Raw genomic sequence first — 27,437 nt, 5'->3', positions numbered from 1 at the left:
CACTCACCCAGATGAGCAAGAAATGGGCTTATACCAGAAAGAAGGGCCCAGGCATGAAGGAGGAGACCTCCTAGATGCCCTAGCCCAGCTATGCCTCTGAACCACCTGAGGCCCAGGATACTCCAAACCCTGGTGTGGGCAAGGTAGATCCACGCAGACCCATGGAGCCCAGAACCCAGCTCCTGGAGAGGACTTCTAGGTATTAGGAGATAATACCTAATACTTAGAGGAAGTAGGGGGAGGAACGGAAAGAACAGTGACGACCTTTGCTCCAAAACACATTTTCCAATATGAGGGAGGGAGTAAAACTGAATAATTCAGTCAAAGAAACAGGTAATAACACAGCTGGTAAACCTTGCCACAATATTCCCTTCAAGTTTTATTTATTTAGCGTTTATACTAGCAGTTCTCAAAATTTAGGGAGTAAAATAACCTGGGAAGGTTGTTAAAATGCATTTACCTAGGTCCTATCCCCCAAAGTTCTGGTGCCGTGGGCTTGGGGTGGGTTCCTGGACTCTGTTTTGGATAACACCCAGAGAGATTCTCATGTCCCTCATCAGAGAAGTAAATGCTGAGAAAACAGCCCTGGAGTTAGGTGAGTCCTTGGAGAGCTGACATTCTGTGGGGTTAAGGTGAAACCTATCTATTTATTTATTTAGAGATGGAGTTTCACTCTGTCACCCAGGTTGGAGTGCAGTGGAGTGATCATAGCTCACTGCAGCCTAGACCTCCTGGGCTCAAGGGAGCTTCCTGTTTCAGCCTCCAAAGTAGCTGGGACTACAGGCCCATGCCACCACCCCAGGGTATAAAGCCTAATCAATCATATTATTCTCCAGGAATGCTTGTTTTTGAAGAGCTAGCAACGGTTGACCATGTCTATGGCTACTGCCCAAAATTTCCTATACTCCTTCAACATCTACTTCTAGGATAAGTTTTAGGCAGGACTGAGGGTGGGTGAGATGACACTCTGATGTGTCCTCTGCTGGTCTTAGCTGGGAAGGCTTCCAGGCACACTCTGAATGAGGTGGCACCCCTTAGCTTCAAGGAGGACTGTCTTGTGAAGGAGTAGTCAAAGTATCTTAAGTGTTTGACAACCAATCATTCATTCATTCTGTAGTTGTAGAAAACTTCTTTGTTTGTACTATGTTTTAGGACTTGGGCCTTGCTTAAGCTTCTCTTTCTTCCTAGAAGGTCACTGTCTTCCAGCTTTGCCCAGTTAACTTTACTCTTCCAGATCTGTCCTCCCTAATGAGGTCAGTTCCTCCAGGCTATGCCCTGATGGCACAATAAACCTGCCAAATGTGATTCCTGAGTTAATGCCCTTATCCCCACTGCTTATAAACTACATGAGGGCAGAAATCATGTTGTTTAACTCCAAGTCACTTAATTTGCTAAAATACAGTTTTCTAAATAATACTTAGCCACATTTAGCAAGGTACCAGCTTAACAGAGTAGATTATTTTTCTATTTATAAATTAAACAGCAAATTGTAATGGATAGACTGTTTTAACACCTTTTGATGGTTTCTTTGAAGGTTTAGTTGATTTAGTTTTGTCTTTATAATATCATTTTAAAGAGGTTCAACAGCTAAGAGTGACAGAATGGTATAGCTGTTTGGGGTATATATTTAATTGTTGAGGAAAGGGTATTTAGAAATCAGTAATACAGTTCTTTTCCTTTACTGGTGCACCCAGAAAAAAAATGCTTGCTGCTTTGGGTTTAAAAACCACATTTGCAGCCGTTACTGGGCCAGCTGTGAGTTCCCTCTACCCTGTGGCTTTCCCTTGCCAGGTTGACCCTGCCACAACCAGGTGAGCTGCTGCCCACAGAGACCCCCCCCCCCGCCCCCGGCCAACAGGCAAACGCCCTGGGGAAGCCTTTCTTACCCTGCTGCCTGGGACTAGAGAACACCGGAGAGGCCTGGAGAACGCTGGAAAGGCTGGAGAACGCTGGAGAGGCTGAAGAACGCCCCAGAGGCCTGGAGAACGCCACAGGCCTGACAGAACCATGTGCCAGGATGCTGCCGCTCCGGTTCCCTGCAGACTCAGGCTGAAACTCACCCCTCCCCGTTTTCTCTGACCAACCTCTGCGCATGCCTGGTTCTGCCCCGCCCCGAACTGGGCTGTTCCTCGCCAGCAAGGAGCAAAAAGTGGGGAGTGCTCACCTTTTCCACCCCACAGGCTCCAGCAGGTTTTGGTCCCAGAGATAATATCCAAAGGATAGAGAAGGAGAGGGAAAGCAGAGAGAGAGAGCTTGAAAGTAAAAAAAAGACAGTGCTTTCAACTTTGGTTGGGTCACGCCTCTGAGGCGCTGAGCTGAGGTTCCCCTCAGCCCTGCCAGGCTGCGTCGCTTCAGGAGATTTTGAAGAGACAGGACAGAATGTGGCCGGTTTTACTCACGATTTGAAGTTTCTTTCTCTGGCTGTACCCCTCTTCTGGCTGTACCTTTTTTTTGGTGTACCCCTCTCCTGGCTGGCTCACCAAATGTAATATTGGGGTTTAGGGGTTCAGGGTGCCCTTAGCTTCCCTGAGAGGACGTTTCTCCAGGGGCTTGGTCTCCTGCCCTCTTAAGAATGAGAGGGGACCCGGTGCAGTAAGTGCTGGACTTAAGAAGGGTTGTAGAAAGGGATTTTATTTAGGTAGAGAGAGAAAAAGAGAAGGAGAGAAAGAAATGCTGACTTTTACACTGAGTGAGAGAAAGAAAAGCCACTCTCACACTGAGTGAGAGAATTCAGAAAGATGGAATCCAGGAGAGGAAAGCAGCTTCTACACTGAGTGGAAGGGAATAGAGATGGAGTTTAGGAGGGAAAGACAGGCTTCCACGAGAGTGTGGAAGGGGACTCCAGAAGGGAAATCCAGGAGAGAGAGGGCTTCCACGAAGGGAGTGTTCGTGGAAGGGACCCAAACATGGAGTCTGAAGGGGTGTGGAAGAAGGGGACTTTTAACCTGGGAGGAGCCCCCCACCTTCTCTAAGACCCCAGGCCAATGAAAGGAGTTCCTTAGAACTTTCACTGGAGTGATTGACTCTTAGTTTCTTCCCGTGCCAGTGAAATTTAAGCATAAACCGTTAAATCTCCTGGATGGAGAGAGATGGGAGGGAGGTATGGCACTGGGAAGTTTTTGCCCTTAAAACTACGCTCCCCTGTGGACCCCGAGAGAGAACACCTTCCCTCAGAATGATAGTTTACGTCAAATTCAGCTGTGCAAACTGTTTTTTAGTTCTTCCTGATTTGTGGTATAAGTTTCCACATTATATAAGTTATATGGAAGATATTGAAAGTTGTTTATGAGGAAGCCATGATATACTGAAGAAGCATGTTTTAATTTATATTTTTCCACTATGGACAATTCATTTTACATTAATTTTTTTCTTGTATCTCTTAGTTGTATTGTGTGAGTATTTCTTACTTATTGTTTTATTCAGGCTATTAATCACTTGGAAATTGCATGTATTTCAATTTTCGTCTTTTAGTCTGTGACTATTATGGTGTCTTTTGATTCACAGAAGCTGTGTTTTGTTTTATAATTCATGGTTTTCTTTATAATATATTTTATGCCAAGTTTTTAAAAGTCCTTCCTTCTCCTAAAGTCGTAAAGATATTATCCTATATAAATATTTGAAAAACTATTTTTTTTGCACTTAGATCATGAATACAATTAATCCTTGTGTATGGAGAAGGACATTTATTTTCCATGTGGATAAACAATTGTCTCACTTATTAAATTGTCTACTCATGCCCATTTGTCTGCAATGACATGTTTGTAATATACCAAGTTTTCATAAAAGCATGTGTTAATTTCTAAGTTCCCCATGTTGTTCTGTTTAGCCCATTTATTACATCTGTTTCAATAGTAGATTGTGTTATTTTTCATAATAGTCATAAGATGTTTTGAAATCTAATAAGGCAGTGTGCACACATTTTTTTCTTCACAATTTTCTTGGATATATTTGCCCTCATGCTTTTTCACATAGGTTTATTTTGTCAAGTTCAACAACAACAAAAAAAGCCTATTAGTAATTTTTCCAGAATTTCAATGAAGTTTTACACTGATTTGGAAAGAATGGATATTTACATGATACTATGCCATCTTTTCACTTTGAGGGATCTTCTTTAATGCCTTTTAATGAATGAATATCTTTTTTTTCTACATAAAGGTAATATAGATACATCCCTAGGCAAATGATAGACTTGGCTGTGATTTTAAACATTATGTTTTAACATATTCCATTTTTACAACTGCCTCTTGCTTGTATAAATCAAGCAACTCTGCTGAACTTTGTAGCAGTATTGTACATTTACAGACTTTCTTGGGTTTTCATGTATACAATTATATTGCAAAAAAATACAAAATTATTTCTTTTAAAGTCTTAGTTTTGTTGATTTTTTTTCCCCTTGATCCACAATACTGGATAGGAGCTCCATTAAAGTGTTCGGGAAAAGTTATGTCTCTGTTTCTGACTTTTAAAAAGTATTTTTTATATCGTTCTATTATGAATTATGCTTACTATGGGTTTATGTATTTTTTTCACTTTTAACATTAGCTTTTGATTGTTGTGTAACAAATTACCACATACTTAGTGGCTTAAAACAACACATATTTATTATCTCACAGTTGCTGTGGGCCAGAAGTTCAGCCTGGTTTAGCTTTGTCTTTTGCTGAGGGTCTCATAAGAATAAACTCAAGGTATGAACTGGCCACATCTTCAACTAAGGGCTATACTGAAGAAAAAGTCTTCTTCCATTCTCATTCAGGTTGCTGGCAAAATTTAGCTACTTAGAATTGTGGAACTGAAGTCCTCACTCTTTTGCTGGCTGACAGCTGAGCACTGCTCTTGGTCTGGCACTAGAGTCCCTGCTACAGGCTTTCCAAATTAGATCTCTTCATAAAGGAATGGTCCAGTCTCTTTCAAAGGCTCACCTGTGTTGCTTATTCTCCTCAAGATAATCCTGTTTCCTAACTTCAAAGTAAACCAATTTAGAACCTGAATTACATCTACATCAGTGAAATTTCTTCACCTATGTTATAAAAGTAAATTAATCACAGAAGTGGTTTTGTTTTCCATAATGAAAGTCTCTAGCTGTGAGTTGTGGGCTTGCCTGTAGTACCAGCTACTATTCAGGATGCTGAGGTGGGAGGATATGGAGCTCAGCAGTCAGTTGGAGGCTGCAGTGTGTGATGATTGTACCCCTGTACACCAGCTTGGGTGTCAGAGTGAGACCCCGTCTCTAAACAAGTAAACAAAGAAATAAGTAAATAGTCCTCGCCATAGTCATGGATAGAGAATTATACAAAGGTGTGTATCCAAGGGACCAGGAGGAGTCTTGAGGTCCAATGTAGAATCTGTTACTACAACATTATTTGCTAAATTAATATCATCCTTTTTCAATTCTTTATTTGTCCTACTTTTAATTATATTTATGTTTATATTTATTGCTCAATAATAAAAACCATAAGGCCATAGCCTTAAAGTAAATCTTGAAATAGGGGAGTATAAATTCTTTCAATTTGTTCTTTTTCAAATTGGAACACTTTTTTTTTCTTTTGCATTTTCACATACATTTTAGCTGATTATTTTTTATAGATACCTCATATTCTCTGACTTTATTAAACTTTATTTCTGCCATCTTTATAGTGGGATTGTTAGGATTTTCTATGTAAACAATCAAGTTGTCTGAGAATAAAGACAGCTTTTAGGTTTCTTTTCCAGTGTACATGTGTTTGATTCATTTTCCCATCTAGTAAATTGTTTAGATTTTTCCATTGTTGATTAGAAGAGGCAATGACAGAAATCCCTGTCTTCTGCAAAATCATAGAGAAAAATAAAATTAGTTTTTCAGCTGCAAATAAGTTATTGGTAGTTTTTTTTTTAAATCACTCTCTGTATCAGATTAAGGAATTTCTACTACTAGCTTGCAGAGAGCTTCTTAGCATAAATAATGCTGAATTCAGCCATATGTAATTTTCTGAATCTATTGGGATCATTATGTGTTTTTGTCTCCTTTCTTCTGCACACATAATATAGTTTTACTTTTGAATATTAAAGCAACCCAGCAGTCCTGTTATAAAATCCATTTCATCATGTTATATTGTCTTAATATATTAATTGAATCATATTTGCTACATTTGTTAAAATGTATTACTGTACTGCATCTATGTCTGGGAGAAATATTTAACTGTAGTTTTCTTCTTGTTTGGTCATGTAACACTGTTTTCATCAATCTGCTTGGAAGTATTTATACCTTCTCTATTTTCTGAAAGAGTTTTTATTAAATTGGTATGCTTTTCTCTTTAAAAAAAAAAAAAAAAGAAATCAGTAATATAAACTTTACTTTAGTATCCGAATTCTGATTTTAATTTCCTTAAGCATGAAATTACTAAAGAAGGATTCAGAGCAACTAAATCAATGTAAATTGCAGAGATTTTGGATATTAATTATTAGGAATATAAAATCAAGGCTGATCTGCCATTCAAGGTATTGGTGAAAAAATTTAAAAGTGCTGGAAGAAAAGTTTTAAATGACGTTTAGAAAGATAGGGAAAAACTCTAAGTCAATTGAAACAACCTCATTCCATGTGTCATGCTGAAATTAAAATTTTAATTGCTACAGGCTAAAATTAAGTCTACCAGCCACTGAACAATTACGAAAAGAATATTAATTATTGTTATAATTGAAAAACTTAGAAAATGACAGAAACTAGAAGTAGAAGCTGAAGATGAAATGCTCAGTTTTTATTTTCTAACAAGGAAAGTTGAGATATTTTTACCTGGTTTTAATGCACCAAAAGATTTGAAATGAAGTAACACATGTTTAAAATGCATAAAAGAAGTGAGGAGCATCAGAGGAACTGGCATAATGAAATGAATGATAAAACCTCAATTTTGATTTGTATATTACCATAACTCAACTTGCAAAAACTAAAAAAGATTTTAAAAGATTGGCTTAAAATCCTAAAAATGCATTTAAAATCCTAAAAATGTGTTTAAAATCCTAAGAATACTAAAACATAGGCAAAATAAGAGTGAACTGGGAAACAATGAAACAATAATATTATATCCTAAGGCCAATATCACTCTCAGAAATTAAAATGAAAAATTTTAAAACATCAATTAAAATTAACAGAAAATAATCCTATAAGTGCTAACTACTTGAGGAAAATGTAAATGAATTTTAAAAGAAATCTGTTTAAGGCTGAATATTTCTAGAGGAAATAATTATAATGTTGGATAAAAATATGAAATATTTTATGACTTAAAATATATTCAACTCATAGGAGCAGAGAGTAAAAGGGTGGTTATCAGAGCCGGGAGGAGTGAGGTGGAAAGAAAAACTGATCACAGGGTACGAAGTTTCAGGAGAAAGGAGGAATAAGCTTCAGTGATCTAATTACATGGAACTGGGGCTATAGTTAATAATAATGCATTGTATCTTCCACAATTGCTTAAAGATTGGACTTTAAAAGTTATCGCCACAAAAAAGTATGTGAGGTGATGGGTATGTTAATTAGCTTGATTCAGTCATTCCACAATGCACACATGTAGCAAAATATCACATTATACCACTTAAAAATATACAATTATTATCTGTCAATTAAATATAAACTAAAATTTATTTATAAGACGAGTAAATTATTCTTATAAATACTTTTGACAATAGTTTTGACAAATTATTTCTTAAAATGCTGCTATAAAGAGCAAATAACAACTAGCCAACTAGAACCATCTGATATAAATTGTTGCAAATTTTACAAATAGTTAAAAGAAACATGTTTTTGGTAAATCATTGCATTTGGTAACTTTGGCAAATTAGTGATTCAGTAAATTGATCATTTGTTGATTCCGTGTGTTTGAATTATTGCCAACTTGCCAAGTTCTTTTATCTAGGACAGGGTTAAGTTTACTATTGTATCTCCAAAGTCTGCTGCTGTGTTTGGTACAGTAGGTATTCTGTAAATAGTTGATGAATTAATTAATGAGTGAATGGTTTTGAGTGAGTCGAATACAAAAGGCAATATAACTACCAATGCTCCTGGCTTCATAGAGCTTACATTCTAGTGTAGACTGATTTGTACTCCAACCATTTTCTGTTATTGGTTATGTAACTATAGTGCAACTTCTTCTGTATGTTTATGTATTCTTGGATTCACATGAACAGGTGAACTTTACTGTTATACCATATTTGGGGACTATTTAAATGAAACTATACCTTCCTTCCATATAGAGATGAAAACACCTTTTCAAATAGGCCAGAGTGAGGCAATATTCCACAGGGTTTGAGAGCAAAATTTCTGATAAAATATTTAAAACCCTGAAGGTAGGTTCTTGCAGATGTGACATTTGCACAGCAATTCATTCTGAAATGATTGCCAAGCTGACTTGAGTGAGAAAAGCAAGCGGAAGAAGGAAGTGCCTGGCCAGGTCCATTTATCTCTGAATCAGAGGAAGTGCACAGGCCAGCATCATGAAAAAGCCATGGTGGGACTTTTTTTCTTTTATTTTCTTCTACCCCTTCAACTCACCTCCTTGTCCATAATCAGAAATGAGAGGAAATGTGGTAAAGGTAAGTCCATCCCTAGCTCATAGAGCTGACAGAAGACAGGTAGGTTGTATAGAGAGCTGGGCACTGTGGGCACAGCCCATGTTATAGTGAGCTTGTGTGGAACTGGTACAGTAAGAGCAAGCGGCTTTTCCTGTGCAGTGAGTTGGAATTAAACATGCTAATTTGAGGTCTCTTTCAAGTATTTTGTTTAACTCCATTGGCCTTTAATTCCTTTATATTGCATCATTTAATGTAATGTTATTTATATATGAAGCATGTTATGCTTATTAACCAATGTGCAAAAATCTAAAGTACAGATTTTCTATAATGGGCTAATTACAGGACTTTAAAGCCACCTACTGAGTTTTGCTGAGCTTCACAACAGGTTCACTGAACTGGATAAATTTATTCAAACGTGTGGAAATGAACCCCATTCTATGTGCAACGGTACTGGGAAAACACACAAATTATACCTCAATACCAGTTTAATGGGTCAAACAGTGAACCTGAATACTGAACTTATCTACATCTTAAAATAGTGGGGAAGCCAGTGGTAAAAAAAGGAAGTACCCATTCAAGGAAGTTTCTCCCTGTTTGTAAACAGTGGCAATAAAACAATAAGCCTGGCCATTTGGAGCAAGTTCCCCATGCTCAGAAAACAGAGGTGGTTGCCTTTCAATGACCTTTGAAAATACACAACTTTCATAACCAAACCCAAGAGTGGAACGAAATGACGAAAGCTCAGCAAACACACATCCCAAGTGCAGCCCTTTAATCTTTCCTGAGAACAAGAGGCGCGTTTTCTTGTGTCATCGCTTAGGAGAAATTCAGCACAGAGTGTTCAGAGTTAGAAATACAAATAAGGCCTAAAGATGCAGTGAAATTAAACACTGTCTTCAAACCAATTTTTTTTTCCCTGAGCTTGATCGAAACAGGGATATGTTGATCATGTTAGTATTATTTCTTCATTAATCCACTCTCAAATGGTTTCTTTCATTTGAGAGTTCCAGAGGACTTTAGACTTAAGCTTCATAGCACTATATTTAGAACTATTATTCTATTATGAATAGAATATGGATTATGAAAATACAAAGATTGGGAAGAAAAAAAGAAAATGGAGGTAGACAGAAGTCTGAGGGTCAGGTCAGGAACAGAGGTGAAAGGAAAAAGCCTATTTCCTATACTGCATTTTTGTCGATGAAAGTTCTGTTTCCAATTAGATGTATTCCCCCCGCTTACACACACACACGCACTCTCTCTCTCTTTCTTTCTCTCTTTCTCTCTCTCTCACATATATGATCATATATCCTATCAGTGAAAATGGACATTGCTTTTATTTTTCTATAGCATCTTGCAGCAATGATCTACTAATTTTGTCACGAAAAGGAAGAGAATGTTATTTCCAAGGCTGCAAGAATTCCAGTCCTGTCCTCAGGGCACCCTATTGACAATGTACACTCCACCCCTTGGCTGACAGTAAGTAGGGTGTTGATAACCTAATCCATGCTTTTCTCTTCAGGGTGATGCTGGCATGCCTAGCTCTGGAAGCTGTGAAGCCTAGATTTATACAGCACTCTCTGCAAGTGCCACGCACACCAATAAAAAGAGAGTTCTTCAGAAAATGAGGTGTGACGCAGGCCAGCTTTGCCAAGACTCTCGGACCAAGAAATAAGGATTTAAATATGAAATACTAAAATTTAACACATGACTGAAACAAAATAAATGGTGTACTACTGAAAGCGTTTGAGGTAATTAATCAATGCTGTGTTTGTACATATCATTAAATATATTATGCTCAGTTTAGATTTGATTTCCATGCTCCTTTTATAAAGAGTTAAAAGAAAATACATTTGAATTCATGCTGATACCGAAAACATGCTCCTAGCTTCTAGTTTTTTGGATTTCAAATCATTTCCATTAACAAACAGCTATTTGCCCTCTAATAAAATATGTCATTATGCTTTATTCACATCGCACAAAAGAATCACTGAAAAATCGCCCCAATGATGGCCAATAATTACACATTTTGCTCCTGTGCTAGCGATGAAGAAATCTGTTCATTGGAGAAAGCAGGTGCTAGGGCGTCAAGCTAATAGTCAATGTGTGCCACGGTAATTAGCCACTGCGATCGCTAAAATTAACAATTAGCTAACATGCAATTCTCTTTTTTGCAGGCTGCAGTTTACTTTGTAGAATCCTTGCATGTTCTTAGTAATTATTCTGACAGCTTATTATTTTTATTTTTTCTGGTTTGAACACAGCTTTAACATTTGCATCAGGCGACCCAAATGTTCAACAGGCAGAAGTGAAACAACTGCTTGACTAGGCATTTTTGTGAAGCACACATTTGGTTGTTTTCTGAACTTTTCATCGCTGGGGAGGGGAGTAGTAGGGGTGAGAGCTGTGATTCTCTCATAGCTATTGTCTTCTCCCCTAGGGCCTTCATCCAGGCCGGCACACTCAGCCATCCTGAAGCTTTTAGAAGGAAAACTGCCCAGTCAGCCGCAATTTATACTCTAGGGAACAACTCCAGGGATGAAGTGCCACAGTCAAGCTGGTCAAAACATCTTCCTTTCATTCTTCTTCCCTGGAGTGTGTCTTTGGTTAATGCATTCACTGCCCCCGCACAACGCCCCCCACCGCCCTTACTGAGAGATAAAATGTAGCATCCTGTGTGGCCTGTTCTCCTCAGGGGTGTATGCTGAGATAATATTGCTAGAGCATTTTAATGGATAGAATTAGGAAGGCCTCAGCCTACATGCCCAAGAAAAAAAAAATTAAAAGGCAAAGGAATCATTTGTTTCCAGAAATCCTCTGGGAGATAGAAACGTGTTGAAGGCATTCAAGCATTCAAGTAAGATAAATCGTGGCAAAAATTTAACAAACTGATTCCAAACTATATTAGTTTCCTGTCGTGGCCAACAAATTACTACAGATTTAATGGCATAAACCATACACACTTATGAGCAATGTGTATGGTTTATGCCATTAGATTTATTGCTCATAAATGTGTATGGTTTATGCCATTGGATTTAACCTCTAGAACAATACACAGTTTTGGAGGTCAGAAGGCCAAAATGGGTCTCACTAGGCTGAAATCCAGGTGTCACCAGGGCTGTGTTCCTTCTTAAGGCTCTGGGGCTGAAGCTGTTTCCTTGCCGTTTCCGCATTCCTTGGCCAAAGGAGCCAAACACCATTGCATCTTCAAAGCCAGCAAAACTGTGTCTCTCTCACGATTCTGCAGCCAAGCCACCCTCTGACCACAGCTGGGAAAATTCTCCAATTTTAAGGACCTTTGTGATTATACTGGGCTCACCTGGGTAGTCCAGGATCATCCCCTCCTCTAAAGGTCCTTAATTTAGTCATGTCTGCAAAGTCTCTTTTCTCATGTAATATAACATAGTCACAGGTTCCAGGGATTAGGACACAGACTTTTTTGGAAGGCCATTATTCGGCCTGTCATTCAAACCAAGGAAAATATACATGGAGTAAGTTTGTGTTTTCTACCCTAGAGAGTCAGTGCGCATTTAATGTCAGGGATTGAATTATTTGGGAGTGGTGGGGTACACACGGGGCAATGGATTTCCATGGTTTCCATAGACAATGAACTCTTCATGGCCCTCCTGTGCCAGGTTCCCCAACTGAAGATGGAGCTAGTACAGGTCGTGCTTTGTCCTGCCGCTCCCAGTCTCCTGAGTTTGGAGGGCCTTCTTACCCTCTTATTGGAAGTGGCACTTTTTAGAGTGCAGGCTTGTCCTGGCTAAGAGCTGTCATCACGTGTTCTGTGCTTTATTACAGTGTTGGGCTGCAGCATTCTGGCTTACTTACTGTGAGAATGAGTGACACAGACTGCTGAAACCCTGAACAACATAAGGAACTCCGTCCACCGCAGTCGTAGCTACTAAAAGGTAGTGACAGAGAGGTAGAGCTGCATTCCTGAGAAGTGCTGCCACCTTGTCCAGGTATGAGTCAATTTTCAGGGCTCAACAGGGCTGTGACAGATGCTTCTCAGCAAGGCCCAGAGAATCTGGACCTTGGGACCTGCTGCAGGCTGTAGAGACTCAGGAAGGCCCGGCTTAGCAGGAGAGGTCAGGGAAGTGAGCTGTGGAAGAGGCTGGGGCTAGGCTTGTGGTGAGAAAACACAGCAACATTTTGTTTGCTCAAGTGGGAGGAAACGGGAATGAGTAGGATCTGCCCAGAAGAGGTAGGTAGGCAGGTGGAGTCAGGCATCCTGAGAGCTTGATCACTACTGAGTTTCAATAAGGTGAGACCACACAGTCTAAGATGGTCCTTGTTAAATGGTAAAAAAGACATGGGGTATGGAGGTGTGCCTTGTTTTAAGAAAATCTACTCTTCGAAATAGAAATGTATTGGATTCTTTGATTTATAAGTAATTCACCACATAAGTTGTTGAAGCTGGGTGTGATGACTCATACCTGTAATCCCAGCTACTCAGCAGGCTGAGACAGGAGGATCACTGGAGCCTGAGCTTGAGATCAGCCTGGATTATATGGTGAGACCCTGCCTCAAAAAAAAATAAATAAATAAAATGAAATAAATAGGTTGTTGATATAGTGAGCTCCTCCTATGTGTGTAACGCAGAATTCTGTACACACACAAAAAAATGTATTGTCCCTTTCCCAATAGCATATCTATTGCATAAAGTGAGCTATCCACATAGGGTAAGGTTCTTTAAAAAGAGTGAACCAAGAGAACTTTTGGGAAGGATGGAGCCAAAGCTTCAAAATGCTCTGCTAAACTCTCAAGGTGTGTGCTGCCACTCAAGAGGCTGACCAAGATGTGTGGGGAAGGCTTGGGAGAGGGTACACCCCTCCAGTGGTGACGCAAGGTATCAGAATGATGGCATAATGCAAGGCAGCATGTCTAAGGAAACATGTATTCCAGTTTGAAGGTAACTTACCAGAGGATTTTCATTATCTCACATAAGAACAACTGTGGCTTATATAGAAGAACTACAGTGGCTTATGGCATGCAAAGCCTTTTTCATTCTCCAAGAACTAGCAGTATTTCTTCATTGGTGACATCTTGCCAATATTCCAAGTCATCGTTCTTAATTTTTTATTTACAGACAGAAATGCCAAACAGTAGTTTAGAAAATACTTTGGGTTCCTACAAGCCAGAAGACAGTGAGGGCCAATATTCAACATCCTTAAAGAAAAGAACTTTCAACCCAGAATTTCATATCCAGCCAAACTAAGCTTCATAAGAGAAAGAGAAATAAAATTGTCCTTTACAGACAAGCAATTGCTGAGAGATTTCAGTGCCACCAGACCTGCCTCACAAGAGCTCCTAAAGTAAGCACTAAACATGGAAAGGAACAACCAGTACCAGCCACTGCAAAAACTTATCAAATGATAAAGACCAATGACACAATGAAGAAACTGCATCAACTAACAGGCAAAACAATAAGCCAATAACAAAATGACAGGATCCAATTCACACATGACAATATTAACGTTAAAGGTAAACAGCTTAAATGCCCCAGTCAAAAGACACAGACTGGCAAACCGGATAAAAAGTCAAGACTCATCGGTGTGCTGTATTCAGGAGACCCATCTCACATGCAAAGACACACATAGACTCAAAATAAAGGGATGGAAGAAGATTTACCAAGCAAATGGAGAGCAAAAAAAGCAGGGGTAGCAATCCTAATCTCTGATAAAACAGACTTTAAACCAATAAAGATCAAAAGGACAAAGAAGAGCATTACATAATGATAAAAGGATCAATGCAACAAGAAGAGTTAACTATCCTAAATATATATGCACCCAATCCAGGAGCACCCAGATACATAAAGCAAGTTCTTAATGACTTACAAAGAGACTTAGACCCCTGCACCATAATAGTGGGAGACTTTAACACTCCACTGTCAATATTAGACAGATCAACCAGACAGAAAATCAACAAGGATATCCAGGACTTGAACACAGATCTGGAACAAGTGGACCTAACAGACATCTACAGAACTCTCCACTCCAAATCCACAGAATATATATTCTTCTCAGCACCACATCGCACATCACACTTACTCTAAAATTGACAACATAATTGGAAGTAAATCTCTCCTCAGCAAGTACAAAAGAACAGAAGTCATAATAGTCTCTTAGATCACAGTGCAATCAAATTAGAACTCGGGATTAAAAGACTAACTCAGAACCACACAACTACATGGAAACTGAACAACTAGCTCCTGAATGTCAACTGAATAAACAATGAAACGAAGACAGAAATAAAGACATTCTTCAAAACCAATAAGAACAAAGACACAACGTACCCAGAATCTATGGGACACATTTGAAGCAGTGTCTAGAGGGAAATTTATAGCAATAAATGCCCACATGAGAAGTGAGGAAAGATGTAAAATTGACACCCTATCATTAAAATTGAAAGAGCTAGAGGATCAAGATTAAAAAAAACCTCAAAAATAACAGAAGACAAGAAATAACTAAGATCAGAGCAGAACTGAAGGAGATACAGGCACAAAAAAAAAAAAAACCCTTCAAAAAATCAATAAATCTAGGAGCTGTTTTTTTTTCAAAAGATCAACAAAATAGACCACTAACCAGACTAATAAAAAAGAAAAGAGAGAAGAATCAAATAGATGCAATAAAAAACGATAAAGGGAATATCATCACTGATTCCACAGAAATACAAACTTCTATCAGAAATTACAAGCAACTCTATGCACATAAACCAGTAAATCTGGAAGAAATGGATAAATTCCTAGACACTTGCACCATCCCAAGACTAAACCAGGAAGAAGTTGAAATCCTGAATAGACCAATAACAAGGGCTGAAGTTGAGGCAGCAATTAATGGCCTACCAACCGAAAAAAGTCCAGGTCCAGACAAGTTCATAGCCGAATTCTACCAGACATACAAAGAGGAGCTGGTACCATTCCTTCTGAAACTATTCCAAACAATACAAAAAGAGGGCACCCTCCCTAACTCATTTTATGAGATCAACATCATCCTGATACCAAAACCCAACAGAGGCTGAACTGAAAAAGAAAACTTTGGGCCAATGTCCATGATGAACATAGATGCAAAAATCTTCAATAAAATACTGGCAAACTGAATGCAACAGCACATCAAAAAGCTTATCCATCACAATTAAGTAGGCTTCATCCCAGGGATGCAAAGCTGGTTCAACATACACAAGTCTATAAACGTTATCCACCACATAAACAGAACCAAAGACAAAAACCACATGATTATCTCAATAGGTGCAAAGAAGACCTTCTACAAAGTTCAACAGCCCTTTATGCTAAAAATTCTCATTAAACTAGGTAACAATGAAACGTATCTCAAAATAATAAAAGCTATTTATGACAAACCCACTGCCAATATCATACTGAATGGGCAAAAACAGGAAGCATTCCCTTTGAAATCTGGCATTAGACAAGGATGCCCTCTCTCACCACTACTATTCAATATACTACTGGAAGTTCTAGCCAGAGCAATCAGGCAAGAAAAAGAAATAAAGGGTATTCAATCAGGAAAAGAGGAAGTCAAAAGTCATTTGCAGATGACATGATTGTGTATTTAGAAGACCCCCAACATCTCAGCCCAGAAACTCCTTTAGCTGATAAGCAACTTCAGCAAATTCTCAGGATACAAAATGAATGTGCAGAAATCACAAGCGTTCCTATACACCAATAACAGACAAACAGAGAGCCAAATCAAGAGAGAACTCCCATTCACAATTGCTACAAAGAGAATAAAATACCTAGGAATCCAACTAACAACGGATGTAAAGGACCTCTTCAAGGAGAACTGCAAACCACTGCTCAACGAAATAAGAGAGGACACAAACAGATGGAAAAACATACCATGCTTATGGTTAGGAAGAATCATGAAATTGGCCATACTGCCAAAAGTAATTAGTAGATTCTATGCTATCCCCATCAAGCTACCATCAACCTTCACAGAACTGGAAAAAAAAAAAACACTTTAAACTTCATAGAACCAAAAGAGAGCCCACATAGCCAAGACAATCCTAAGCAAAAAGAACAAAGCTGGAGGCATCACATTACCTGACTTCAAACTATACTACAAAGATACAGTAATTAAAACAGCATGGTACTGGTACCAAAACAGAAATATAGACCAATGGAACAGAGCAGAGGCCTCAGAAGCAATGCCACACATCTACAACCATCTGATCTTTGACAATTCTGACAAAAACAAGCAATGGGGAAAGGATTCCCTGTTTAATAAATGGTGTTGGGAAAACTGGCTAGTCATGTGCAGAAAGCTGAAACTGGACCCCTTCCTTATACCTTACCCTAAAATTAACTCCAGATGGATTAAAGATTTAAACATAAGACCTAACACCATAAAAACCCTAGAAGAAAACCTAGGCAATACCATTCATGACTAAAACACCAAAAGCAATGGCAACAAAAGCCAAAATCAACAAATGGCATCTAATTAAACTTAAGAGTTTCTGTACAGTGAAAGAAACAATCTTAGAGTGAACCAGCAGCCAACAGAATGGGAGAAAATTTTTGCAATCTACCCATCTGACAAAGGACTAATATCCAGAATCTACAAAGAACTAAAGCAGATTTACAAGAACAAGCAAACAAACAAACCCATTGTCAAGTAGGCAAAGGATATGAACAGACACTTTTCAAAGGAAGACATAGATGAGGCCAACAAACACATGAAAAAATGCTCATCATCACTAGTCATTAGAGAAATGCAAATCAAAACTATGTTGAGATACCATCTCATGCCATTTAGAATGGCAATCATTAAAAAATCTGAAGACGACAGATGCTGGAGAGGATGTGGAGAAATAGGAACACTTTTACACTGTTGGTGGGAGTGTAAATTAGTTCAACCATTATGGAAGACAGTGTGGCAATTCCTCAAGGACCTAGAAATGGAAATTCCATTTGACCCAGCAATCCCACTACTGGGTATATATCCAAAGGATTATAAACCATTCTATTATAAAGACACATGCACATGTATGTTCACTGTGGCACTGTTTACAATAGCAAGGACCTGGAACCAAACCAAATGCCCATCCATGATAGACTGGTCGAGGAAAATGTGGCACGTATACACCATGGAATACTATGCAGACATAAAAAACAATGAGTTCATGTCCTTTGTAGGGACATGGATGAATCTGGAAACCATCATTCTTAGCAAACTGACACAAGAACAGAAAACCAAATACCACATGTTCTCACTCATAAGCAGGTGTTGAACAATGAGAACACATGGGCACGGGGAGGGCAGCATCACACACTGGGGTATGTTGGGGGTGGGGGGCTAGGGGAGGGACAGCAGGGGGCAGGGAAGTTGGGTAGGGATAACACTGGGAGAAATGCCTGATATAGGTGGCGGGGGATTGGAGACAGCAAACTACCATGTCAGGTGTGTACCTATGCAAAAATCCTGTGAGATCTCCATAGGTACCCCAGAACTTAAAGTACAATTTAAAGAAAAGTCAAAGAAAAAGAAAAAATACTTTGGGTTCCCAGATGCTTGGAGGAGTTGGGGAGAGGACCTAGGATTCCCGACTTGCGCTCTGATACTGGTCTCTTTGGGCTTAATGTTCCAAATATGGGGGTGGAGAAGTTGAGGAAGTTCAGGGTACCTGAGCAAGGAAGGTTGGGGAGTGGCAGCAGAGAGGAAGAGGATAGTATTTAGGGAACAATGAAGCGCCTATGCTTTTTCCAAAGCAAAGGGCTATGCAACCCCAGGTGTGAGGTGTCACAGAAGATTCTTAAAGACAAGATGCAATGGATACAAATGATTAACCATCCACTAAATGCCAGCTTGTGGTCAGGAATGGCTGAGGATGGTAACTGCCAAGTCACTGTAATTTAGTATACCTTAAACATATACAATTTGTATTTGTCAAGTAACAAAATAAAAATTAGAAAATAAAATAGAGGGTTCCATTCAGAAAGAAAACAAAAAGACACCAGGAAGGACTTGGAAGGACAAGGGGCTAAGTAGCCAGAGAAGGGACCACTCACCCCACTCCAGATATTTTTGTGAGTGCAATACTAAGAGTCGAGCTTATTCATCCTCAAATAACTTAACTTGCCTACTTGTCAAGTGCAGCATAGGACATAGGCATAATCCCTAAAGTTCTCCACGATAAGGACTTTGTACCCAGCCTGGAGCAGTTTGTTGGGGGACACCATGCCTCCTAGGTATGCACCTAGAGCCACTCCCACCTGTGCCTTTGCCCCTGTGCGGCTCTGCTGTTCTCCTTCAGCCTCGTTATCTCACCACTCTGCTCCAGGAGCTAGTTCACTATGTGGGAACACAGAGTGGAATTGGGTAGGCAAGTTGAGGGAAAGATGGCAGTGTAAATGTGTCGTGGATTGATGGTAGTTAAAGAGTACCCAGGTCAGGATGAAATAGCAAATGGAAAAAAGAGGCCAGGGTCAAATGGCTCACACCTATAATCCCAGCACTTTGGGAGGCCGAGGCAGGAGAATAGTTTGAGATCAGGGGTTTGAGACCAGACTGGGCAAGAAAATAAGGCCTGGTCTCCACAAAAAAGTACAAAAGTTAGCCAGGCATTGTTGTGTTTGTCAGTAGTCCCAGCTACTCAGAAGGCTGAGGAAGGAGGATCACTTTGAGTCCAGGAGGTTGAGGCTGCAGTGTGCTGTGATCACGCCACTGCACTTCAGCCTGCATGACAGAGCAAGACCCTGTCTCGAAAAAAGGAGAATATGAAGGAGGGGTGTGTGTGTGTGTGTGTGTGTGTGTGTGTGTGTGTGTGTGTCTCGAAAAAAGGAGAATATGAAGGAGGTGTGTGTGTGTGTGTGTGTTTTAGGGACTCTCGGAAATGCTTGTTCTCTTGATTCTTTTTCATCCAATGTCAATCTTGTTTTTCATGGGAGTTTAGTTTCCTCGACTTCCATTTCAAACACAGATTGATAAGGCTGTATTTGCTCCTTGGTTTAAGCCAGGACAGCAGAGAATGTTGTGTCTATGTCTATCACTTTTCCAGGGAACTCTGCCACTTTCCCTTCTTTCTCCCAATTACTACTGTCAGAACAAGATATCCAGCACTATGCTATATCGTCAGGCAGGTTCTCTGCATCTTGAGGTTGCCTAGGGTGAATCAGGGCCAATGAGGTCACTGGGTTCCTACCTGCCCCATGGTTTTTTGCTCTGTGACTGATGGGCTTCCAGTATATAAGCTGATCAAATACTGTTCAAGAATCCTGGAGATGAAAGGGGGAAAGAATATAAATGTATTTATTACCACTGAACTATACACTTAAAAATGGCAAAGATGGTAAATGTTATATGTATATTTTACTTCAATAAAAATAAATAGATCAAGCATGGTGGCTTAGGCCTGTAATCCCAGCACTTTGGGAGGCTGAGGTGGGCAGATCCAGGGGTTGGAGACCAGCCTGGCCAACGTGGCGAAACTCCGTTTCTACTGAAAACATAAAAATTAGCCGGGTGTGGTGGTACGTGCGTGTAGTCACAGCTACTTGGGAGGCTGAGGCAGGAAGATCGCTTGAATATGGGAAGCAGAGGTTGCAGTGAGCCAATCTCCCACCACTGCACTCCAGCCTGGGTGACAGAGTGAGACTCTATCTCAAAAATAAAATAAAATAAATAAAAATTTTAAAAAAGAATCCTGGGTTCAAATGAGGACGTATTCACTTCACAATAAAGCCATATTGGAAGGGACATCACTATAAAATTTGACCACTGTGGAAATGGGAAGTACTATTACATTATAACAAGAAAAGAAAATCTTGGCATTAGAAATTCAGTCCTGAATGCACTATCTCCCCACGTCCTCATTCAAGTACAAAATGTGCAGTGTTGATCACAGGCAATCTCATTTCATCTTTGCAATAGCACATCGAGAAGCTCAGAATTCTGTGACATACCAAAATCCTGTTGATTTTACATCGCCTTTTAAAAACTTTTAGGCAGTCGGGGTTTTTTTATTGAGACTTCTAAATCTAGAAATCTAACTTTAAATCTTACCATTAAATATCTCCATACTAGTATTTTGGGTGATTTAATGAGTGGCACCATTTAGAGGACACAAGGTTCTAATCTGAATTTACGAACTGTAAAGAAAGTGCCAGTATGCTGACTAACTAATGAGCTTTTTAATGATGAGAAACAGATAAAGCTTTAAAATGCAGAATGCTTATCAAGGACCTCAGACAATAGCAAAGTGGAGCAATTTAGAAGTACTTACAGTGCGACTGCTGTGACAGCGAGAAGTGAACTATTTTCTTTCATTTTAAAGCACTGTTTTTCATACGTGGGAGTAATTTCTATATTTTCTTAACTGGAATTAGATGCCCTGGTATAATCCTCTTTTCAATAGGGTTCAAAATATAAATAACCTATTGATACCACTTGTAATAAAGCAATAGAAAATGCCTCTACAAAGGGGGGAAATATCTGAATATCAACATGGAATGATGGGATCCAGGGTTTAGATAAGGTCGGATGGTTGGAACTTCACTCAGGGGAGCTTCTCTTTGGAGCAGCTTGAAACACAGGCATGCTTCCTGGGGGAGGTGGCAGGGCTCTGGCTGGGATGACCCTGCGTCACATCCAAGATGTGAACACTTATAAAACACCTAAGATGACCCCACGTCATTTTAGGTGTTCCATAGGAAGTCTGGACTTCCAAAGAGAAGATCTGAAGTGTGCCTTTGCTCCTGTGCTCTGGAACACAAAAAGAAATAACACTTTCCCTTGCTACAAGGGGATCTTTTCTGGGGGCCCCTAGAACCTGTTGTTCCAGATATCTCTATGATGTAGCACCGGCATGGAAGAGATGCCCACAGATCTACCACCAGCTACTGAGACCAAGCCTGCCCTTCCCAACTTTAAAACGCTAAGTTTGAAAGTTCACAAGATCCAGAGGTAAATGAAAAGCTGGGATATGCTGGCACAATGTGGCTTTGCTTTGTTGTTGTTATTAATAAGGAGCTAGACTGAGCTTGTCTCTTCCTTTCCAGGAAGTGAGCTTTCCAGCTGATTAATTGAATTGCCCTCCCTTGGACAATGGAAAGGCTCCCAGAGAACGGGGCTTTCAGAGTTTTTGACATATGGTACAAACCTATTAGGCCCTGACAGTTTCCATCCTCTGTATTAAACAGGAGGGGTGGCATAGAAGGAGTAGGATTAATAAATCCTCAGGCATTAATTGTTACAGAGGCAGCAAGATAAGGCGTGTCAGCTCTGGATTTGAATCACAATTCTGCAACTTCCCAGTTGGGCAACTTTTGGCAAATTGCTTAATCTTTCTGAGACTTGGTTCCTTTATCTCTGAGAGGATTAAGCAGAAACCCAGGCAACATTGGCTTCATCCATTTCAAAAGAATCCGGGGCAGAGTGGTGGTCATGAGAGAGGAAATTAGTGAGTAAGGTGCTGCCAGAAGTTGGCTTTCCCCGGGTTTTTGGTCAGGATGCTTTTCTATGCTTGTTTCTAGCCTACCTCCTGCTTTTTGACTCAGCTCATTCCTCCTTCTCACCCTCTAACTCCCGCTCCTCTGTTTATTCCTTCAGTTCTCAAAGCCCTCTTTAATTTTAAACAAATCATCTTCCTTTTTACTTGCACAGTTTTTACTTTCTACTTCTGAATTTAGTTCAAATTATTTGACTGGTAAAACATAAACTCTCGCCTGTCATTTATATAGTCTGTTAATTTAGGATTTCCAGATAAAATATAGAACAACCAGTTAACTCTGAATTTCAGATAAACAAGAAATCTGTTCCATGCAATATCTGTATTTTTATTTACTAAATCTGGCAACTCTCGTTAACTAAATGTGAACTAAGTTCTCTTTGATAATCTCTTTATCACTTTCACATTTTATTAATCTCTGCAAAGATTTTATTTATTGAATTGTGTTCTTGTAAACTTGTATGAGTCCTGTAACCAGGTGCCTATACTGCAAAGAAGCACAATTATTTCTTGTTCTATTTTGCTTTTGCCAGTCTCTCCTCTCTTCATGTGTCATGCTGCATGGCCTTGACTTACATAGACATGAGTTTTATCGATGGGGGGACAATGGGAGGAGCAAAAGCCTGGGAAGATTTGGTGAAAATCTCTGCTCTACGAGGGGCAGGACAGTCACAGTGTGGGATGGGGTAAGGTCTAGGGCACCACCAATTGGGCACCTCCAATCTCCATTTCTCTTGGGTTTCCTCTCCCTTTAACTCTGATGACAGGCTGCTCGTCACCTGATGGAGCACTGGAAGAGGCTAGCACTGAGGAGGCAAAATCCTGTGGGTTTGTTGACAGAACTTAGGGGGCCTATAAGTTTGGACAGAAAAAAAGTATCTTTGCTTTCATAACTTCTTTTCTTTATAGATATAGGCAACAAAACAATCGTTATCAGTACCTGTGACTATGTCACCAAGAGAAAGCACAGATTTTTAAAATAACATGTAAAGTTATTATAGATATTAACATTTAATTACTCATTATTACTTCAAAATTACAGGAGTTGCTAGACCCATCCATAGATCTTGTTATTTAAAGGAATAAATTCATTAATAACAAGTAACAATAAAGAACTTGCTGAATATAAATTTGTTTTTAAAATATTTGAATAAGTCCATTTCAATACAACTGGTTTTCTTTGCAATCCTGGGTATATTCTCTTATGCATTTAAAAATATTATTCTTATAAGGACACATGCACACGAATGTTCATTGCAGCACTCTTTACAATAGCAAAGACCTGGAACCAACCCAAAAGCCCATTAATGATAGACTGGATTGGGAAAATGTGGCACATATACACCATGGAATATTATGCAGCAATCAGAAATGATGAGTTCATGTGGTTTGTAGGGACATGGATGAATCTGGAGAACATCATTCTCAGCAAACTGACACAAGAACAGAAAATGAAATACCGCATATTCTCACTCATAGAACACATGGACACAGGGAGGGGAGTACTAAACACTGGGGTCTATTGGGGGAAAAAGGGGAGGGCCAGTGGCAGCGGGGGGAGCTAGGGAGGGATAGCCTGGGGAGAAATGCCAAATGTGGGTGAAAAGGAGAAAGGAAGCAAAACACACTGCCATGTGTGTACCTATGCAACTGTCTTGCATGTTCTGCACATGTACCCCCAAACCTAAAATGCAATCAAAATTAAAAAAATATATTATTCTAAGAAGAGATCAATAGGCTTCACCAGATTGCCAGAGGATTCCATGGCGTGCACACACACAAAGTTAAGAACTTGGACGAGAGAAAGACCTGGGTTCACATATACATAATTTACTTTCCCAAACCAACTATCTCTAAGGCAAAATGTGCATAACTATCATCATTTTCTCTTTTAAATGCATGCTTCAAACTGCAAGCTGTCCTGTCATGACTTCCAAGTAACCTTTAATATCTTCGTAACCTAAATTTTACCTGCTTAGAATATTTGTTTGTTTGTTTATTTGAGACAGAGCCTCCCTCTGTAGCCAGGCTGTAGTGCACTGGGCCGATCTCGGCTCACTGCAACCTCTGTCTTCTAGGTTCAAGCAATTCTTCTGCCTCAGCCTCCTGGGTAAGCTGGGATTACAGGTGTGTGCCGCCACACCCAGCTAATTTTAGTATTTTTACTAGAAATGGGAGTTTTGCCATGTTGGCCAGGCTGGTCTTGAACTCCTGACCTCAGGTGATCCCCTCGCCTCAGCCTCCCAAAGTGCTGGAACTACAGGCATGAACCAGTGTGGCCGGCCTGAATTTTTTTTTTTTAGGAATGGATTTCTAGAGAAGTACCAAGGCTTCAGGAAGACCCAAAAAAGTAAAAATAGTAAAAGAAAAATAATTAATTGACCAGAGTCCAAGTTTACTTTCATTGGCTACATTTTGAAACCCTTGGCAATAAGAATCGTTGTAAAAGCTAATTCAGGTTGAGCATCCTTAATCTGAAAATCCAAAATCCAAACGTTCTGAAATTCAGAACTCTGTGAGCATTCACATGATGCCACAAGTGGAAAAGTCTACACTTAGCACTTAACACAAACTTTGTTTCGTGCACAAAATTGGTACCATATTGTGTAAAATTACCTTCAGGCTATGTGTATAAGTATATATGAAACGTAAATAAATTTCAGGCTGAGACCTGAATCTCATCCCAGGAGACATTGTTACATATATGCAAATAGTCTAAAATCCAAAAATATCCAAAACATGTCTAGTCCCAAGGATATTCAACCTGTATAGTAAAAAAGCTATATTAATGAAATATATTAGATCTATAATACCTTGGTAGTATGTTTATATCAAAAGAGTGTTTATTTGATAAATTTAGATGTAATCCCTGGGTGTTAGCTACTTTGCAATTTATCAGGAAAAGGCTCCTCTCTATAACAAGGTCAGATTCGGAGCCCAGGAAAAGATGGGCTCAGGCTTGGGAAGGAGGCAGCTGAAGCAGAGAAAGGGAATCTTTTACTGCCCACACCCCTTTGTTATTTGTGAGCTTCCAAGGGCTCTGGGAAGGTCGTGGGGAAGCAAGGGGCCTAGAGATGGGGGACTTCGTGCTGGAAAATGGACTGCTTGCTGGGCGGGAAGTGGGGGTGCCTGATCCTGGCATGGGAGGTCGGGGGGTGGGGGGACTTGAATGAATGCCTGGGGGTTGGACTGGGAGAATAAAGCCATGAAGGGACTGTTCTCATTAAAGAATCCATTTCCCATTTTCAGCAGTTTGCTACATTAACAAGCTGAGCTGTGAAAGGATTAGATCCGCTAAGTGAGTGCCTGTTCTGTGCACCATTGCAAAACACATTTCAGAAAGCAGTGGATTCGTCTTAAATGAGTATCTGCTGGAGGAGCAAAGCCCTAGGAAAACAAAGGGGCACACCAGGGTAAGCTAATAATTCCTGCTGTGCTTTGAGGGCAATGAAATGACTGCAACCCTGAGAACTTTTTCTCCCTCCCCTGCAGTTGGTATAAACATAAGAGCCATTTTGATGATCATATCGACACCTCAGCAACAAGTGCTTCCCAGGTGCCAACAAAATGTCACTTTCCAAAGGGTTAAATGAACCAAAAGGCCTAACCCTCAAATATTCTTTTTCTGCACCCATTTAGTATGCATATCTATTAAGCAAAACAATGGGCATAGATTCATATCCTGTCTACAGATAATCGAATGATACAAGAACAAATCTACCACCAGCTGCTTTGTCCCATGCTATGCTTTGACTGGGAGGGGAAAGCCAAGTTTCGAGCTGGGTCTAGCCTGACTCAGGCCTTAACTTGTGAGTCCTGCTATTCTAACCCTTTCTCTTGATCTGCTTTTCAGCCTGTCTCGGAGTACACAGCTCAGAGCAGCAGGGAAGTTGCTTAGCAAAGGGCCACCCACTTGCCTATTATTCCTTCCTCGCCTGTGACATGACACAAGAACAAAGTAGACATTAACCGCTACATTAAACCCAGAAAGAAAGTAATCAGTAACCTGTTATTCCCTTAATAAAGGGAAACACATGCAGTGTGAAATCCAGAAGACTAATCAATAGCCGCAGACAATGCAATGTGCCAAACAAATTGCAAATCAATTAGAATCCTTGTTTTCTTTGAAATGGTTCACTATATCTAAAGCAATTACTCCTTCATTAGACCTAATTTAACAGCATGACTGCCCTGGCTACAACTGGCAGCGTCTGGCTATCAAATGGAAGAATGGAAGCTTATTTCTGTCTGTCTGTGAGTCTAGCACCAATCAAAAAAAAAATTGAATTCCTTTATATGAGAGAAACTTTTAATGAATGAGTGGATATTTGTTTTAATAAAAATATCGGTATTGGAATGAGAGTTCCCTGCACCCCCCCCCCCAAGGAAGTTAAAAGAGAAAAGAGCTAAAGAATTATTGAATACAAACCTGTACTTTAAAAATGTATTTTTTTCTTCTTTCTATGTGAGCTTCAACTAGATTAAAATGGCATTTAAGTATGTAAAGTCCTTCCAGCTCTCTAAATCTAACACACCACTTGGTACTCATTTCTGACTTTTGAAAAGAGAATCCTGGTTCTTATTGAATTTGGAGTATTCTTGCAAATGATCACCAAAAGAAGCACTAGTTCACTTATTACTAAAGCTATTTAAAAATAGTTTTATTGAGCTATGTACAACAAAATCCACTCATTTTAAGTGTACATGTAGTAAACTTTGCAAATGTATACAGTCATGTAACCACCTTAATTGTAATGTGGAATCTTTCTGTCACCCCATTAAATTCCCTTGTGCCCCTTTGCGGTCAGTCCCCTCCTCCAGCCCTGGCAGTAACCACAGTTCTGCTTTTTGTCAGCGCATTGCACTTTTAAGAACAGTTTCCCATCCTCTGGAAGTATAGGACTAGAAAAAAATAATTGGAATAAGGTTTTTCTACCAGCTTAAGAAAAATGGTTTCATTCTTGTTTGAGGCAGCAAGCAAAGAATGGAGGGAAATTACCTTTTTTTTTAGGAGTGGATTTCTAGAGAAGTACCAAGGCTTCAGGAAGACCCACATTTCTGGAAGCTAAAGTAAATATTTCTGAGCAAGCTGAAAGTTTTAATAGCCACAACTTCTTTAACTTGCTAAACCTATTTGATATTCCTACTTCCTTCTCTTTGAGGAGAGTCACAGCTCCGAGGCTTTTTTAAAACTTAATTTTTCTGAACTGTTTTTTTCTGACTGTAAAAGCAATACATTTTGATTATGTGAAATTCTAACATTAAAGAATTACAAAAAAGTAGTAAGGAAGGCTCTTACATTTCCATTCCCTTCAGTAATTTTCCAAAGTACACAATTCTATATGCACAAGGATGTTCTTTACAGCATAGTGAGAATAGAAAAGAAATGGGAAGTGCTAGGAGTTTGAGCCTTAAATTAAGTCACCGAGGAGCCTGTTTCC

General features: G+C 39.5%; 1 long non-coding RNA gene across 1 annotated transcript; it reads left to right on the top strand.

The window, feature by feature from the left end:
• Nucleotides 1-8,425: 8,425 nt before the first annotated feature.
• Nucleotides 8,426-10,277, top strand: LOC118145114 (uncharacterized). Its single transcript, XR_004730284.3, has 2 exons — nt 8,426-8,559; nt 10,058-10,277. It is a non-coding gene; the product is annotated as an uncharacterized LOC118145114 (long non-coding RNA).
• The last annotated feature ends 17,160 nt before the right edge of the window (nt 10,278-27,437 follow it).

The sequence above is a fragment of the Callithrix jacchus genome, chromosome 8, assembly GCF_049354715.1.
Source record: "Callithrix jacchus isolate 240 chromosome 8, calJac240_pri, whole genome shotgun sequence".
NCBI classification, from domain to species: Eukaryota; Metazoa; Chordata; class Mammalia; order Primates; family Cebidae; genus Callithrix; species Callithrix jacchus.
The sequence above is the reverse complement of the archived record's forward strand: the minus strand, read 5'-3'. Positions and strand labels throughout refer to the sequence as shown.